The sequence below is a fragment of the Protopterus annectens genome, chromosome 1.part2, assembly GCF_019279795.1.
Source record: "Protopterus annectens isolate FY-2018-M chromosome 1.part2, PAN1.0, whole genome shotgun sequence".
NCBI classification, from domain to species: domain Eukaryota; kingdom Metazoa; phylum Chordata; order Ceratodontiformes; family Protopteridae; genus Protopterus; species Protopterus annectens.
In genome coordinates, this window is record NC_056727.1 from 829,642,337 (window position 1) to 829,660,150 (window position 17,814).

At 39.3% G+C, this 17,814-nt stretch overlaps 1 protein-coding gene across 2 annotated transcripts in view; it reads left to right on the forward strand.

Moving 5' to 3' along the window:
• Positions 1–17,814, forward strand: part of ACTN2 (actinin alpha 2) — a 575,275-nt gene that overhangs the window by 403,123 nt on the left and 154,338 nt on the right. The gene's annotated exons all lie outside the window — the stretch shown is intronic.

Consider the following 17,814-nt stretch of genomic DNA (forward strand, 5'->3'; position numbering starts at 1 on the left):
CAAACCAGTCCAGAATGCTCAAAGCATTCATACAGGAATAAATAACTAAGGTGTCTATCAATGAAGGGTCTACTACAAGTATTCTCATGCTAGTGGATCGCTACAAACTTGATCTGACTTAACTACTTAGCCCTCACAATACCCAATCTTATCAAACTGAATAGCCCTACCAGAGCCCTAATTCTAATCCTAAAGCTGCCATTCAGCTACTAACCCAAGTCCTCGCTGTCTAACCCTGAAGCCCTAATCACCTCTCCTTAAACCTAAAATCCCTGATTGTTCCCTGAACCTAAAACTCCAAACCCCCTTCCCTAAACCTAAATTCGCCAATCTCACCCTAATCCTAAAACTCTCCTCCTGCTCTTTAAACCTAAAAACTCTCCTGCCAGTCCCTAACCCTAAACTCTCCTCCCAATCCTTAACCCCAAAATTCCTCTGCCACTACCCAACCCTAAACCTTCCTTCCCATTTCCTAACCTTAAAATTCCCCTCCTCCTCCCTAAACCTAAATTGTCTTCTCAGTGGCTGCCCTAATTTATACTTCCACCTCCTACCACTCTCTCTTTATGTCTCTTGCAATTACCTTGCTCAAACTCAAATAATGTGTTCGCGTAAAGAGTGGCAGCTGCTTTCCCATATTCATATTTTAGATTTTTGCATGAGCAGCAGCCTGTATGAACTACAAGATGCTTGGGTCTGGATGGCGCAGTGGTGCAGCGGTTGCGATGTCACCTCATAGCAAGAGGTTCTTCGGTTCGATTCTCAGCTGGGGTGCTTTCTGTGCGGAGTCTGAATGTCCTCCCTGTATTCGTGTGGGTTTCCTGTGGGTGCTCCGGTTTCCTCCCATGTCACAAAGACATGCATCTGGAGCATTTCTCCCTGGGCCTCTGCTGAAAATTGGCTTTGTCCCAAGTCAGACTTTCCCGGTAAACAAATGTTAAATAAATTGAGTCCCTGGCTTTGAGACAGTGGTCTTTGAGCACTTGGGATTTCAGTGGAACCATCAGTGAAACACAACCTTTTCTGAACAAAGAATGGGACATGTATTGCACGCTGGAATCATTTAAAATATTTATCAGCCCTTTTTAAATAACTCCATTATATAACTCCGTTATAAAATGGCTTTTCTCTCTTTTTTTCATTTTTCCAAGTCTTGGCTGTTGGGAATGAGGGATGTTTCTGCAGACAGTAAAAAATGTAATTGTCTTCTGCACATACTGAGCATGTGCACATTTCTGTCCATGTGAATACACACACAGTCTGTGGAGCAGTTTCAATTCATGCAATTCACACTATGCCATTAAGCAGTGTTATGCAATCTGACACAGAGGTTTAAGACCATGCGCTTTTAGACCCTACACCTGTACTGGGTATGTTTCCCACCACAGACTTCATTTGCCTATTGTGTGACTAAGCAATTCACTTAACCAGACATTATTCATGGGACACCACTTAAATGGGACTGTGTGTGTGTTCAGTAATTTATTATTTTTTCTTAAGTTTAAGCAGACTTTACAATAATAACATTCTGCTGTAGCTGATGAACGGTTTTCAATCTGGAACTAGTGGGAGTAGTTGATTTTCTTACATTTGTGTTATTTATTTGTCACTAGTGTTTTAATGGCAGCAGATATGAAACATTTGGACAGTATGAATCTTTTTGCAGTGCTAATTGTAATTTACCACCATTAAAGAACTATGTTTAGTCAGTCAAATAGCACCATTTGCTATTTTTAAATGTGGCATATGATGAATTTCAACCAGCTAGGTGCAATTGCAGAAAATGACCACAATAGAGTGTGAGGAATTTAGAATGATTGAGAATTTATCATCTGGATTAAGGACAGGCTGCACTGGAGAATGCAATCCAGGATTACAAAAAAAAAAAAAAGAAAAAAAAAGAAATAGAATCAAGGCTTGGGACAGGCTAATGCATGAGAAATGAAAGATGTATAAATTGACAAGAAAAGAGGAGGAGAAACAGTTGTATTAGGACATCAAACAGATGTCAGTTAAGGTTATTCATCAAGTAAAGGATGAACAAGAAAAGTTTATGGCGAGACAAGTGGGAGAGAGACAAATTCTATTGCAACATGAGAAAATTAAGAGACTGCATAAGGACATTGATCTGTCATGTTAAAGAAGAATATTGAGGCAGCTAGAGTCTAGGAAGTTAAGCTCAGTGAATTATTCATGTCTGTATGTGAAATGGAAAGACTGAGAAGGATGTCTGCATGGAAATAAATAACAACTATAGAGGAAAGGGAATGGAAAGATGTATAAGTGGTCCCAGAAGTAGTTAAGGAAGTAAACTAACCTGCCCCTTACTGCCTTTTCTATAAGTCTTCCTGAGTTGGAGGTGTTCTCTCTTCTTGTAGCTTCTGTCCAACAGCTGATTACAGAAGTAAACAAATTGCTTAATTATTAGGTTGACCACTTCCTTGAGCACTTCGGGCAGGTACTTATCTCGACCTTATGATGCATTTTCCCTTACAGTCTCCATTTCATTAACTTCATCATCCATTATACCTACTAAATGTTTTGATAAGTCAACATACCCTCCAAGACTGTAGCTGTCTCAACCTTCCTTCCTCTAGTATACATCTTTCCATTTTATTGAAAGTTGTACAATGGGAACTTTCAAACTTTAAGTTGTTTTTACCCTCTGTGCTGAAAAAAATGGGAAAGAGTATGTATTTATTATACATTGTGTATTGATTTAGAATGATATTCATTGCCTGAATACATATAGCCTGTTGTAAACATTAATTTGTATTCATGTTACTACAGAGTTACAAGCTGGATACAGTCATCCATAAGAATTAGGTATGTTAGGGATACTGCTTCTTCAGCTTCTAAATAAATCAAACATTTTATGGCAGTCAAGGATAAGTACTGTGCCACATTTTATCCTAGAAAAACAATGAAAGGCTGACTAGTGTGCTTTTATATCGCTGTAATGAATCAATACTAATTTTATATTTTTAAAATAAAATGTAGATTATTTTGCTAGCTGCAAAATGATGTGCCCTTTGAAGCCATTGGGATCTGGAGTCCATTTAATGGGTTGTGTCACTGTGTACAGTCTAAAACGTTACACTGTATAACAGAAGAAAGAAAATTATGACAAAAATTAGGAGATATAGCACCCAGCAGGATAAAAACACTCTCATTGAACTAAACAAACAACTCAGAAGACTAATAGTCTACCGAAACAAAATCTGAGGTAAATTTGGCCTCCCAGGCCAAGGACAACCACAAGGCATTCTTCAGCTATGTCCTCAACCTCAATGGCAATGCACAATTGTGTGCAGAGCTCATTGTTAATTGAGCCACCTATATTGATCCAGAAGATATAGCAAGCCTACTGGCAGACAAATTCATCTCTAGCTTTACCCCTCTCTCCCCCTCAGCCTCCACTAAGGAAACACCATCAAATTTAACTCCCCCTACTATCACTATGGAGCAGGTCATCAATGCTCTGTCTATGGCCAATAACACTGCATCAATGGGTCTAGACAATATCCCAGGCTATCTTCAAAGTATAATGAAGCAAGGCTATCTTCAAAGTATAATGAAGCATGACCTATCAGGCTTTCTGGAATCACTATTTAACCATAGCCTTCAAACAGGTTTTATGCCTCATGAATATAGAACAGCAACCATCATCCCTCTGCACTAAGGTGGGCCATCTATAGACCCTGAAAACTACTGACCTGTAAGTCTGACTAGTCTCATATGGAAAGTCATGGAAAGAATTATCATGATAATGATCAATAATGACAAAGGAAACCTCCAGACACTGGATGCAGCACAGTTTAATTTCATCAAGCACAGGCCATGCCTACTCAACCTAGTGGACTTATTTGAGAAGGTCACCAAAGCAATGGATGAGGGTAAAATGGTTCACACTACCTAGTTTGACCCAGCCAAGGCATTTGACACAATACCCCACTCTGGCATTGTTGGCAAACTCAAGAGGTTAAGTATAAGCCTTTATGTCACCTAGTGGATAGCCAGCTGGTTCACACACAGAACCCAAGAAGTTAGAATTGAGGAGTCCAACTCTACAAAGAGGCCAGTCACAAGTGGAGTCCCTCAGGAATCTGTCCTAAGATCACTCCTTTTTGGCATCTACTTCCCTGAAGTCAAGGCCAACATCAAGAGCCTCTGGCTGACCATATTTATAGATGATTGCAGGTAAGGAGCAGTCATACAATCCCCCACCAACACTAATGTCCTTCAGGAAGGGCAGACACAGACAAATAATGTATGTCAGAGCCATGGACTAAAACACAATGCAAAGAAATGCATAATAGTACCCTTTGGTAAGTTATCCACCCCTGGTAACTATCATATTGACAACACACCACTAAGAGTCAACCCAGTAGGCAGGGACTTGGGGACACATGTAGATCTAGCCTTTGACCATCATGTGTCTACGGTAGTGAGGAAATCATTCTATGTTGTGCAACCTCCTGGTCCAAGGAAGTTATTGTTCCACTGCATTCAGTACTCATCAGACCTATCATTAAGTACAGTGCACCCTTTGGTATGTACCTAACTAGACACCTCCAACAAATGGAAATCCAAAGTGGTTACACACTAAAGAATACAGGGTGTAAGTAAAATGTCTGATGCAGACCACCTATCCCTACATTCTGTCTCCTACAGGATATTGAGGCATACAAGGCATTGTTGGACCCCAACCTGATGGACCTCCTACATATACACAAAACTAACAGCACCAGAATTGCCCATTCAAAAGACTTAAACATTGCCTGTGATATAAATAGGACCTGCTGGAGAGACAGATATTTATCCCAGAGACTATGCCTTCTCTGGAACAGGCTCCTCATCCATGTGAAGCAGAGTTCCTTCCTAGCCCAATTCAAGTGTAATTTGGACAACTGCATGGGGAACATGGCAGTCATCTCTGGTTTGGTACATATGTCTATAATAGACATAGACAGTCATAAATGGTTCATCTCCCAAGCCCCGCTTGTAAATGTTTCATCTCTCAAGCCCTTGTTTACACTTATCAAGGGTACCAGAACTTGACAGAGATTTGGGATACAAGGATAGACTTAAAAAGTCCCTAGTGGAATATTCTTTGCATTTTACAAAGTCTACTTTAGGTATTCAACTCCATAGCTGTTCAGCCTTTGCATTAATCTGTTATGTTGTACAATATCAGATTTCTAAGGAAATACACATAGACCACATACACAGCCCCATCCTGGTTTACTACTTTGATCATCCAGTGTGAGAACATGGTTTAGATTTGTGCCTTAGAAGTGAAGGACCTAAGATAAAACCTTAACCTCCAGTTACTGTCTCCATGAAATACGCAAACTGCTTCTAAATCTGTGTGTGTGTGTGTGTGTGTGTGTGTGTGTGTGTGTGTGTGTGTGTGTGTGTGTGTGTGTGTGAGTTCTTTTATCAAGGTTCTGCATTCTCCTACTGCCTCCCAAGAACATACTCATTCCCTCTCTCACACAGACACATGGAAACACACACATACACAGACGCACAGAAACACACACACACAAAATGTATTTAGGCTTGCTATTGTGACATAAGTCATGTGCCTTCCTTGATCCCATCCTTCAGTGGCTTATAGGTCTTTTTTTCAGACGGGTATGTTACCTGGTCTGTAGCTTACTATCTCCATTATGTTCTCACTATAGTACCATCCCTGCTCCCAGACTGTTAAAAAGATTAGTATTTTCATTATCTGTACTCTTGTGTCATTTACCATTTTGAAGTGAGTCCCATTTGGCCCCTTTACCCTATCCACCTTCCATTTAAAATGTACTTTTATCATTCTTTACTCTTTGAATGGGTCACCCATGTCACTTTTTCACCAAGAATACAAACCAAAATAAAAAGTACATCTATTTTTGACTTTCAGGATCACTGCACATTAATAGCTTAACTCTAGCTCAACCGGTGTGAAAACAGAAATTCAACAGAGAAGGCCAGAAGACTTTTGTGTTTATGGGTAAATTTCAGTAATTGATTAGTAAGTGTACTGCCTGGATGCTAGGAAAAAAGAAATAGAGAGAAGCTGGAAAAAAAAACAGCTACAAAAAGTGAGGAAGAAACACTAACCAGGGGAAAGTTCTGCAGCTGTTAAGCAAAAAGCAATACAACCTCAAGACATGACTTCCAGCAACCTACAGGAAGATGTAAGATAACTGCACACAGACCTGGGTAAAATAAACAAAACACTGATGGAGTATATCAACACAAACAACAAAAGACTGGAAAAATGGAAGAAGCTTTAAACAGATATTCAGATGAGGGAGGTGATAAAGCTGCAAAAATCAGAGGATGAAATGAAGAAAAAGCTGGTTGAATATGAGACTGCTCAGGAAGAGATGTATCAAAAAATAATAGAATTAGAGGACAGAGCATGTAGGGAAAACTTGAGATTTTCAGCTATACCAGAGAAGCTGGAAGGAACAGACTGCATTACTTTTATGAAAGCACAAATAAGCAACTGGACTAATATTCAACAGCAGGAGTTGTTAGTTGAAAGGGCACATCATGTGTATGCTCCAAACCTCACTGTGAGAAAGCAACCTGGACCTTTAATAGTAAAGTGAGGAAATCATTCTATGTTGCGCACCTTATAAACAAAGGTATGGCATCTAAATCCAAGGAAGTCATTGTTCTACTGTATTCAGCATTCATCAGACCTATCACTGAGTACAATGCCCCCTTTGGTAATTACCTAACCAGGCATATCCAACAATTGGAACGTCCACATAGTTTATTCACTAAAAGAATACAGGATTTAAGTAAAATGTCTTATGCAGACCATCTCAAGGCTCTATCCCTGCATTCTTTTCTCCTACAGGCTTTTGAGGGGAGATCTATTCCTGACATACAGGGCAATCTCAGACCCCACTCTGATGGACCTCCTGCATATCTTCAAAACAAACATCACCAGAATTACCCATTCTGCAGACTTAAACCTTGCCCATGATATAAATAGGACCTGCTAGAGAGACAGGTATGTATCCCTGAGATTACCCCATTCCTGGAACAGGTTCCCCATCCATTGAAACAGAGTTCCTCTCTGACCCAATTCAAGTGCAACCTGGACAATTGGATGGGGAACAGGAAATGCATCCCTGGTTTGGCATCTGTGTCTCTATTGGACACAGGCAACCCATAAATGGTTCATCTCCCAGGCCCTAGCTTGTAAATGTTTCATCTCCCAAGCATCCACTTACATTTATCAAGGGTATCAGAACTTGTCAGAGATTTGGGATGCATGGCTAGGCTTAAAAAGGCCCTTGTGGTCATTAGCCTAGTAAACACCTATGAACCTATAAAGATGCAATCCTACTAGCAGAAGGAGTAGATTCTGACAAAACTGTGGCAGAAGGATACAATTCTAAAGGTTGGAGACAGCAGAATATTTGTGGATAACAGTTACTCATTGTACATTAGGCAGAAGAGCAGTAAAGTAATTCCACTATTCAGGGAATGTTGAGATGCTGGTGTGAGATTCAAACTGCTATACCCAGCTGCTTTCAAGGTATTCTTCCCTGTAGGGACAAAATCATTTTTTTATTGTAGTACATGCTAAGGAGGAAATACAAAAGTTTGTCCAAGAAAAAGTGAGTTGTGAAAGAGAAATAGATTCTACTTCTTGTTCTACTGGTAATAAAGACCACAGAGAGACTGTACCTGTTATAGGCTCAAAGGGATTTGATAAGAAAGAACTTTATAAAAGTTCAACCTGCCAAACAGTGTATGCATGTAATACAAAAGATGGAACTAGACATTTAACAAAAAGATGTTATATATAAAAGGTGGGAATAATGTTTTTAATACAATCATGCTCTCTGTAATATCTTTAAATGTCAATGGTCTCACAGAAAATACAAAAAAGAAAGAATAGTGAACTGTATTAAAATGTAGAGTGCAAATAGTTATGTTACAGGAGACACACTTGGAAAGAACTGAATGTCTGAATTTGATAAAGAAAGGTTTTCAGGATGGTTATTCAGTGGAATATCTGGGACAAAGGAAAAGAGGAGTACTTATATTAATTGTAGGAGCTCCAATAGGGATAAAAGAGGACAAAAAAGATAACAATGGCAGATTTGTAGTGCTAATAGGCTACTGGCAAGGGAGGAGAATTACACCTAATACTGGGAGAAATAATTAGTTTTCAGCAAGGAATATTACTTATAAGTGGGGACTAGAATTTGATTTGCAGCAGTGAAGATGTGTCTCGGAAGCCCAGAAGGGAAAGTATAACAAAGGAGCGTAGATTTTTAAAGAAAAATATAAAAATATTTGGCATGGAAGATATGAATTCAGTAATAGGAGTTCAAAGTGAATTTACATATTATTCCCCAAGATATGAAAACTGGGCTAGGCTAGACAGAATTTACATTTCACAGGAACATGTGCATTTAATTGAAGATCTCGATACTCACCGAATAACTTTCATATCTTGCCAATAATAACTAAAATAAAATCCTAGGGTAATGAAATAAAAATGAGACTCTGGCACTTTCCCAGCTATCTGCTATAAAGAGATGAATTTAAGGAATGGATAGTGGAGATTATTCAGGAGCTATACGAGAGAATAAAAATTACTTCTGAAAATATAGTAAGGGAGTGAGATAAAATTAAGGTGGAGTTTAAAAATAGGGTGCAAATAAAAGAAAGGAAGCTATGGTTAAGAAATAGAAAGAATTATTTAGAGAGACTGATAAATGGTAAGTATTACAGAATAGGGGGAATTTTATAGAACAAGACAAGGATCAGCTGCAAAATGCTAAGCAAAAATAAGGGATTACCTCAGTAATATACATGTGTTTAGAAAGATTGCTGTTAAGCAACTGTTTTTTGATAATAACGCTAGAGCATAAAAACCTTTTGCACAATGACTCAGGCAACAGAAAGTAGAAAGACCACCAAGCTTAGGGAGCCTATAACAAGGAAGGTAACAAGAGATCCTGTAGAGGTGTTAGAAATATTTCAGAAATTCTAAGAAAGTCTGTATAAAGCAGAAAAAATATGGAAATCAAGAAAAGATACAAATGGAAATGTTTATGGCAGATTTAAATATAGCAAGGTTAGAGGTAGATGAGGCTCAATTACTAATGGTTAGGTTAGGAGGAGATAAGATAAAAAATTGTGATGTATAACCAATCTACAGGAAAGTCCCCAGGAATAGATGGTATTCCTGTAGAAGTTTGGAAGCTAGGAGGAAAAAAAACAATAAAGATCTGGAAGGTTTTGTTTAGCAGTATTTTAAGAGGAGGAGAAGTACCAACATTCTGGAAGAAAACAATGGTAGCTGTGTAGCTCTGAAATACCCTTCAGACTGGGTAATCTCAATCTGCCCTGTTCTAAAGTTATTTCCTTGATATCCTATCCACTGACCTCTTTTCCTGACATCCTTCCTGTTCTCCCAGCCACTTCTACTCTCTTTTAGTTTCTATCATACTTTTACCTTTACTATAAACTTTCTAAAATAGTTGTCATATTCTTGTATCTCCTTCTATTATGCTTTAAATTGCTAGCATCAGATCATTCAAAGTAGTGTTTATCTCCTGAATATCAGTCTTTGTCACTTAGTTTTTCATGCAGTTAATTTCAATACTACTGCGATCGTCAGTGAGTTGAAGCTCAGGCAGTCGAAGCTCAAGAGTTCAAACTTTGTCCACCAGTAGAGTAACAAAGCTATACAGCAAGTAAAATGCACAGAATATCAAAAAGAATGTAAAGTACATATTATAGATAGAGATGAAGAGATCGGGGAGCCCTGAGAGACAAGAAGAAAGCCTGTACAAGTCAACATAGGACAGCAGAAACAGCAGAAAAATACTCTTAACTCATATCGTTAAAACAGTTAACCATTTTTTAAACTTCCTGTATGCTTGTCTTTCATTGTTACATATTTTTGATGTGTTACTTAATAACATTAGTGACACCTTTATACAGATTCTTTGGTGTCACATGCGTATCATGAATATTATTGTAGAAATATGTTTTTTTGTGTAGTTAGCTTTGGCATAATATAAAAAAGGAGATATTTTCCATCTTGCAGGTACCAGTTGTTAGTTTAAATATATGACAGCATCATGTTTACTACGTAAGAAGACATACAGGGTAGAATGGTTATAAACAATGTTTGCTACTATAAAATAAATTATCCTATTACTTCTTGTTAGGCTATGAACAATTTGCTATAAAATATTTAATTAATGAAATTCTGTGTTTTTCTATTATACTCTGGGTTACCATTAATGCCTATACATCTGTCCCATGCTTCACACGTGTTAATGTCTGGTTTACTATTTTGGTTTAGCCATGCCCTGTGTTGCTTCTTTGTAAAGATACCTTCTGTTTCTTGTTACTTCTTGTTAGGGACTATGAAAACTCTGTTATAAAATATTTAATTAATGAAATTTTGATATTATACTCTGGGCCACCATTAATGTCTTCACAACTGTCCCATGCTTCATAAGTAATAATGTCTAGTTTGTGCTGATCACTCCCTGCATCACTTCTCTGTGGGGAAACCTGATGTTTACTGCTGGCCAGCTAATCAATATTTAGAATGTTTAGAATCAAAGAGGAGCAAGAAGGTGAGTGTTTTCATATGTATCACCTTCTCCATCTTGTATGAGTTTGTGCGACCTCAGAGTTTGTGTATATAAGCCTCCACACCAGTGGGTGCACGTAGCTTGCCCTAACTGAAATAAAAGTGTTTTGTGTTTTCCAACCTTGGAAGTATTGCTGTTTTTAGTAGTAGTCTTCAAAGGTTTTAGATGCTTTGGGGGTTGTTTGTCATTTGAGACATAATCATTCACAGTAAACACTCTGTGTTTTATTTTATTTTTCTCTCAACCTTATTCACTCCATTCATTTTTCTAAGTTACAGCAATAAAACGCTTTACCTTCAGGATGGCCATGGCCATGGTGAATACGTATTTTAACAAGAGGGAGGAGCATAGGGTGACATACAAGAGTGGAGGAAGATGCACACAGGTGGATTATATCTTATGTAGAAGGGCCAGTCTGAAGGAGATTGGAGACTGTAAAGTGGTGACCGGAGAAAGTGTAGTTAGGCAGCATAGGATGGTGGTGTGTAGGATGACATTGGTGATCAAGAAGAGGAGGAGGAGTGTGAGGGCAGCACCAAGGATCAAATGGTGGAAACTGAAAAAGGAATTGTGAGGTGGAGTTCAGGGATGAGTTAAGACAGGCATTGGGTGGCAGTGAAGAGTTACCAAATAGCTGGGTAACTACAGCAGAGCTAGTAAGGGAGACTGCTAGAAAGGTGCTTGGTATGACATCTGGACAGAGGAAGGACCACAAGGAGACATGGTGGTGGAATGAGAAAGTACAGGAGAGTATACAGAGAAAGAGGTTGGCAAAGAAGAAGTGGGATTGTCAGAGAGATGAAGAAAGTAGACAGGAGTATAAGGAGATGAGGTGCATGGCAAACAGAGAGGTGGCGAAGGCTAAGGATAATAAGTATGAAGAGTTGTCTGGAAAGGTTGGACACTAAGAAGGGAGAAAAGGACCTGTTGGCTAGACAGAGGGACTTAGCTAGTAAAGATGTGCAGCAGGTAAGGGTGATAAAGGATAATGAGGGAAACGTACTCACAAGCGAGGAGAGTGTGTTGAGCAGATGGAAAGAGTACTTTGAGGGGCTGATGAATGAAGAGAATGAGAGGGAGAGAAGGTTGGATGATGTGTGGATAGTGAATCATGAAGTGCAGTGGATTAGCAAGGAAGAAGTTAGGATAGCTATGAAGAGGATGAAGAATGGAAAGGCTGTTGGTCCAGATGACATACCTGTGGAAGCATGGAAGTGTTTAGGTGAAATGGCAGTGGAGTTTTTAACTAGATTGTTTAATGAAATCTTGCAAAGTGAGAGGATGCCTGAGGAATAGAGAAAAAGTGTTTTGGTACCGATTTTTAAGAATAAGGGTGATGTGCAGACTGTAGTAACTACAGAGGGATTAAATTGATCAGTCACAGGATGAAGTTATGGGAAAGAGTAGTGGAAGCTAGGTTAAGAAGGGAGGTGATGAATAGTGATCAGCAGTATGGTTTCATGCCAGGGAAGAGCACTACAGAAACAATGTTTGCTCTGAGAGTGTTGATGGAGAAGTACAGAGAAGGTCAGAAGGAGTTGCATTGTGTCTTTGTGGACTTAGAGAAAGCATATGACAGGGTGCCTAGAGAGGAGTTGTGGTATTGTATGAGGAAGTCAGGAGTGTCAGAGAAGTATGTAAGACTGGTACAGGATATGTACAAGGGTAGTGTGACAGTGGTGAGGTCTGCAGTGGGAGTGATGGATGCGTTTAAGGTGGAGGTGGGATTACATCAAGGATCAGCTCTGAGCCCTTTCTTATTTGCAATGGTGATGGACAGATTGATAGACGAGATCAGACAGCAGCCCCCGTGGGCTATGATGTTTGCAGATGACATTATGATCTGTAGTGAGAGTAGGGAACAGGTGGAGGAGACCCTGGAGAGGTGGAGATATGCTCTAGAGAAAAGAGGAATGAAGGTCAGCAGGACTAAAACAGAATATATGTGTGTGAATGAGAGGAAGGATAGAGGAATGGTGAGGATGCAGGGAGTAGAGGTGGCGAAGGTGGATGAGTTTAAATACTTGGGATCAACAGTTCAGAGTAATGGTGAGTGTGGAAGAGAGGTGAAGAAGAGAGTACAGGCAGGATGGAGTGGGTGGAGAAGAGTGTCAGGAGTGATTTTTGACAGACGAGTACCAGTAAGAGTGAAAGGGAAGGTCTACAAAAGGGTAGTGAGACCAGCTATGTTATATGGGTTGGAGACAGTGGCATTGACAAAAAGGCAGGTGTCAGATCTGGACATGGCAGAGTTAAAGATGTTAAGATTTGCACTGGGTGTGACGAGGGTGGACAGGATTAGGAATAAGTATATTTGAGGGTCAGCCCAGGTTGGAAGGTTTGGAGACAAAGCCAGAGAGGCAAGATTACATTGGTTTGGACAAGTGCTGAGGAGGGATGCAGAGTATATTGGGAAAAAGATGCTAAGGATGAAGGTGCCAGGTAACAGTAAAAGAGGAAGGCCTAAGATAAGGTTTATGGATGTGGTGAGAGAGGACATGCAGGTGGTTGGTGTGTCAGAGCAAGATGCAGAGGACAGGAAGAAATGGAAACAGATGATCCACTGTGGTGACCCCTAACGGGAGCAGCCAAAAGAAGAAGAAGAAGAAGACCTTCAGATGTCCTTTTTATATTGCCTATGTACTGCTGTCATCTTCTCTACCTGGCTGTACTATTTTATTTCCTACTTTTTTCCCCTGACCTTCCTTACCTGCTCTACTTTGTACTACATTTGGAGATCATTATGTGACTATACTGACCATCACTGACTTCTTGTATATTTTACTTCACTGCCTACTGAATTAATAACTTATGTATTGTATGTATTATATTTGAAATCTCACTGGCAGCTTGTCACCTCTGTACTGGAGTATACACTTGCCAAGTTTTCTGTGTAAAGCTTTTCTCCCTAGATCTCTGCTGAAAATGGGCTCAGGATCTGTTAGACATACCCAGTTAACAAATGTCAAAACAAATAAATAATAAAAGGAGGTGAAGCTTAATGATCCTTATATTTTACTAGTGGTTTATATATATAGTCTCAAAACAAAGACTACACACCTTTCTGTTTAAATATTTTGCATTCAGTTACACTTAGCAAGAATACCTTCACCAGAATGTTTGATGGATCATTTTTTTGCCACTTTTTTATGTAATTTACATCTCTAAAACGTCAGATTGACTATATACTTTGCAGTCAGAAATGGAGCAGTTCTGTATAGTCCACAAAAATAAGACCTGGGGGCCAGATTCAATAATGCCTATCTACGTATGCACTAAGGGTACACTAAGTATACACAATATGTATTCAAGAACATCCCTACCACATTTTTTGTCCTTTCAAGTCACTCAAAAAGATAACACTAAGAGCACTTGTAGTCTACACTTTGTTGTAATCTTTATGAATCCCTGTCAGTATTTAAAGCTGCAAGAAAATCAGAAGAAAAATTAAAATTAGGAGGAAGAAGTTGTGTGTTATGCCTGTGTTGTCTTTTCTCTCAGAATAGCATGCAAATATTGTACACTTAGTGTAGGTATTATTGAATCCCAGGGCTGGAGTTTACTATGCCCAAACTATTAGCTTATCACAAAGTTTAGAATGGAATTAAAGAAAACAAGACAATTGTACTGGCCAGTGAGATATGAGTTCAGTGGTATTCCAAATTAATATGTTTTGGAGGTGAAGAATAGATTAAAGGGATTAAACTTGGTGGATGAGTACCTGGTGAACTATGGACAAACATTCAGGGTATTGTCCAGCAGGTTACAACAAAAATATTCCAAATCAAAATATAAAGAAGATAAAATGGTTGCCTGTGGAGGCTTTAGAAGTGTCAGAAGAATGAAGGAGAGCAAATGGTAACAGAGATAGGAAAATATATCAAACAATACAGTTTCAGAGAATAGCAAGAACAGATAAAGATGCATATTTAAATGAGAAGTGCAAAGAACTGGAAAAAGGCAATGGAATGGGAAAGATGAGATCTATTCTAGAAGACTGAAAACATTAAGGGAAACTTCCAGGTAAAAATGGAAATTATAAAAGACAAACCTAAATGAAGCAAAATATATTAAGAACAGGTGGCAATAATATACAGCAGAACTATACAGGAAGGACCCCAATATAATGGTCTGCTTTCTTGGAGACTGAAGTTAAGTGGGTCCTAGAAAGCTTTGTTAATAACAAGGTTGTAGAAAGTGATGGAACTCCAGCTGAATTGTTTAAAATCCTGCAAAATGATGCAGTTACATTGATTCATGGAATTTGCCAGCATATTTGGAAAATAGGACAATGTCCATTGGATTGCAAAAGGTCAGTTTATATTTTAATACCAAAAAGGCAATGCTAAAGAATGCTCAAATTATCATACAATTGCACTTGTTTCCCATGCTAGCAAGGTAATGCTCAAGCTCCTTCAAGCTAGAGTCAAGCAGTATTTGGACCAAGAATTTGTGGACGTGCAAATTGATTTTTAGAAGTGGCAGAGGCACAAGAGGTCAATTTACCAACATCCACTGGATAATGGAGAATTTTCTCTTCTGCTTTATTGACTACTCTAAAGCCTTTGACTATGTTTTCCATAAGAAACTGTGGCATGTTCTTAGAGAAGAGGTTACCAGGTCACATTAGCTGCCTCCTGGGGAATCTCTATGCAGAACAAGAAGCAACAATTAGAACTGAATATGGAACAACTGACTGGTTCAGGATTGGAAAAGGAGTTTATTATTAGATGAATTAGCTGTTGGAATCAAAATTGCTGGGAGAAATATTATCAACCTTAGGAATGCAGATTATACCACTGTGATAGCTGAAACTGAGGAAGACCTGAAGAACCAGTTGAGGAAGGTTAAAGAAGAAAGTGCAAAAGCCAGCTTGTTGTGAAACATCAAAAAAGCTTAAATTATATCATCTAGTCATACCAGTTTGTTTAAGAAGTGGAGGTGATGATATATTTTGTTTTCCTGGGTCCAAAGACTTCTGCAGATGGTTATTGCAGTCATGAAATTAAAAGATGCTTGCTTTGGGAGGAAATCTATGGAGCATTTGGATATAATTTTAAAGAGCAAAGAAACCCCATTGTCAATAAAAGTCCATACAGTCAAAGCTACTTTTTTCCCCAGCAAAACATATGGCTGTGAAAGTTGTATGTGAGTAAGGTAATTTACTGAAAAATTGATGTTTTTGAACTTTGGTCATGAACAAAACTTTAGAGAATTCAGTGGACTGCAACAACAAATTAGTCAATGCTTAAGGAAATAAACCAAGACCATTCACTGGAAAGACTGGACAGGAAAAATAAGGCTTCATGCCCACTGAGTGGTGCACAGCTACAGTTATCCCACTCCACAAGGAGGAATACGTCTTGGATCCCAGGAACTACCATCCCATCAGTCTGACAAGCCTGATCTGCAAGGGCATGGAACGCATTATCATGGAACTTATAAACAAAAACATTGGCAACCTTCAAACACTGGACCCCACCCAGTTTGGGTTTGTGAAGGGCCGATCTTGTCTCCTGAATCTGATTGACTTCTTCGAATCAGTCTCCAGAGCTGTGGATGAGGGTAAGGCAGTTCACACAGCCTATCTGGACCTTGCCAAGGCCTTCAACACCATCCTCCACTCTGGAATAATAGATAAACTTACTAAGCTGGGCATAAATCCCTACATCACTCAATGGGTTGTCAACTGGCTTACTGACAGAACCCAGACTGTAAAAGTAGCTGACTCCAAATCCAGCTCCAGACAAGTGACAAGTGGAGTACCTCAGGGTTCAGTCCTGGGATGACTCTTGTTTGGCATCTACTTCTCTGAAGTACAGGCCAACACTAAGGGACTCTGCCTAACAAAGTTCGCAGATGACTGCAAACTGGGAGCCATTATTGAATCCCCAAATTATGTGGATATTCTACAAAAGGGCCTTACAGAAACAGATGCCTGGTGCCAGAGCCATGGGCTCAAGCTTAATGCCAAGAAATGTATAGTCATCCCCTTTGAAAAAAAAAACATGTACCCATGAATTACTACATAGGTGGCAGTACACTAAACATCAAAAGTGTGATGAGAGACTTAGGGACACAGGTGGACAGTGGTCTCACTTTCGATAACCACATTGCCACAACAGTCAAGAAATCCTTCTATGTGGCACTCCTCATCACTAAGGGCTTTTCATCCAGAAAAAAAGGAGGTCATTGTCCCACTGTACTCATCCCTCATTAGACCCATTCTAGAGTATAATGCCTCATTTGGTATGTACCTCACAAGACATCTGGAACAGCTGTATAGGCCACAGAAATACCTCACTAAAAGAATCACAGGCCTAAAGCAGATGCCATATGCTGACCATCTAAAAACACTCCAGCTATACTCTGTGGCATATCGTCTACTCAGAGGCGATCTCTGTTTAACATACAAGGCCATGTCAAACCCTGAGCTGTTGGACATGCTCCACTTAAAGAAATCATAATCCCTCAGAGCCACACGCTCCAGGGATCTAAACCTTGTCATCACAGTGAACAAAACATGCTGGAGGGATAGGTTCCTGACCCAGAGACTCCCCATACTCTGGAATAGACTGTCCATACATGTTAAGCAGAGTGCCTCCTTGGCCCTCTTCAAAAGGAACCTTGATGTTTGGATGGGAGATAGGAAATTCACCCCGAGGATCATGTCAGTCACCCTGCTAGACAGGAGTCCAGAGAAGTAAATATTGTGGGAAGAAATATCCAGGAAATTGTTATGGCTAGGCTTGTATAGGCCCTAGGGCTGATAGCCTAGTACCAACCTATGAACCTATAAGACTCACATACTTTGGCCATATAATGTGAATACAGAGTTCATTAGAGAGAACACTGATATTGGGAAAGACTGAAGGCAGAAGAAGAAGAAAAAGAAAGGAAAGACAGAGAATAAGATGGATAGACAGTATTGCTGAAGCAATGAATATGAATTTGCAAGAACTAAAAGAAACAGTTTTTGGCAGACAGGCCAGACATTCTTAAGTCCTTGAGGTCACAAAGAGTTGGGCTTCACTAAATGCCTAAATAATGAAAAGAGAACATGGGACTGGAAAGCATCCTTTCTGTACTTGCTCTCTCTGTACAATGATCCAACTTGCACAGTGAAGTAATGCAGTGTAACAGCCACAGCTAGACAGTACTGTCGTATTAT